Source organism: Panthera uncia, unplaced genomic scaffold (genome assembly GCF_023721935.1).
Source record: "Panthera uncia isolate 11264 unplaced genomic scaffold, Puncia_PCG_1.0 HiC_scaffold_1305, whole genome shotgun sequence".
Lineage (NCBI taxonomy): Eukaryota > Metazoa > Chordata > Mammalia > Carnivora > Felidae > Panthera > Panthera uncia.
Window position 1 is genome coordinate 50,768 of NW_026057926.1, and position 1,734 is coordinate 52,501.

A 1,734-nucleotide genomic window follows, 5' to 3' on the forward strand; every position below is an offset into this window, starting at 1 on the left:
ACGGACATAGTGTAAAAGAAGATGTATGATTTTTAGAAGATTGAGGGGTTGTCATGTAGCACAAACCAATTTTAGGGGAAAATTTTAATCTGGTTGCAGACTCTTCTTCGTATTTCTTTTCCCTTTCTCTCCTTTGTTTCTCTGTGTTGTTCCTTTCTTTTCTTCCTCCTCCTCCTCTTTCTTTTTAATATGCAAGCTCCTGGAAGACTGAATGCTAATGACACCACAATGAATTTTTAAATAATTTAATTCTTAGTAACATAATATGGCTTTGTAAGTGATTAGCGTACAGACTTCTGAACATGTATAGGGGCCAGTATTCTTGTTGGTAATCTCATAGACATAAATTCAAAAGTTGGGTTCTGGTAAACAATTTTTATGAAAGTATCAGTTAGTTAGTATACCTCACTACAGTAGGTAAGCCAAGCAAAAGACAATCATATTTACATCAAAAACCATCTAGATATATTGGACAAGAATGATTTTTGTAGAGATAGCTGTGAGGCCATGTCAGTGCTATGAGGCATTGAGTTTTCACTGGGATGTTATTAAATTTCCATTATAACAGATGTTCAGCCTGCTGTTGGCTATAGAGATAGAGAGTTTGACTCCTAGTTCAAAGTAGTTCATGGATGTGTAAAATTGTATGCAAAAGCTGTTGCTCTGGAACTAAATGATCAGGGCATTAGCTGTCTGAACTTCAGTGAGTAAGCTAACTGCTTTAAAACTCGATTGCCTTATCTGTGAAATGGGTATGACATTAGTACCCACTTCATAAGGTTCCTTTGAATGAGATAGTATCCGTTAGTCATTTACCTTTCTTCACATCACATACTGAATATTTAATGACCATCATCAATAATTACCTATAATAATCACATAGGTCAGCTCTACCTTCCATGTGGGATAGAGCAGGTAATAGGAGTTGCAGGGTTAACACAACCCAGATCTCCAAGTATTTGGCTGGGAAGTTAATGAAGAGGCCAGGCGTGTAATTGGATGTTTCACTAATAGGTTATAAGTGGTTGTGCAAGTTTCTAAACAGCCTGAATGCTCTAATAAATACCTTCGTTTGACAAGTGAGAAAGCAACCATGGATCAGGAACTCCTTACTTGGACCATGTGAAATAGTCATTTATGAAATACCCTTTAAAACTCCTTGGAGGTTCATATTCTACAAAAGTTGCCTTTTTTTTAAATCTAATTGAAAACATTGCTGCAAGTTGAGTAGTCTGCATAAACTACTGTACGCCTTGAATTTTTTCTTTCGTGACTGTGACTATTTTGTAAGGCAGAGCACCATGGACTCAGCCTCTGTAACCCCCACATGGGTCCTTTCCTCTGTGTGATGTACCTTCTTTGAGGCTCGCTGCAGTATTCATCGTGAGTTTGATGTCGTCTGCACAATTAGATGAGAGGATCCAGGAAAGGCATGGACTCTGTATACTGATTTAATGCTTTTCTCTAGACCCTAGCACGGTACCTAATGCACAAGTGATATGCAAGAAATCGTTGTGTTGTATTCTTTCATGACTGACTGGCTAGGTTAATTCTGCAGAGTCTATGACACTGTGCCACTTTCCAAACAACAGTCTCAGCATCCTTTGTAACATACAGGAGTTTTAGAACCGTTGTCTGTTGACATTACCAGTTTAGAACGTTTTTTGAGACCTTACTGTGGGCTATGCTTCTGGCATTACTCTAAATACTCCCCATCATTATTTCTTGGAGTGC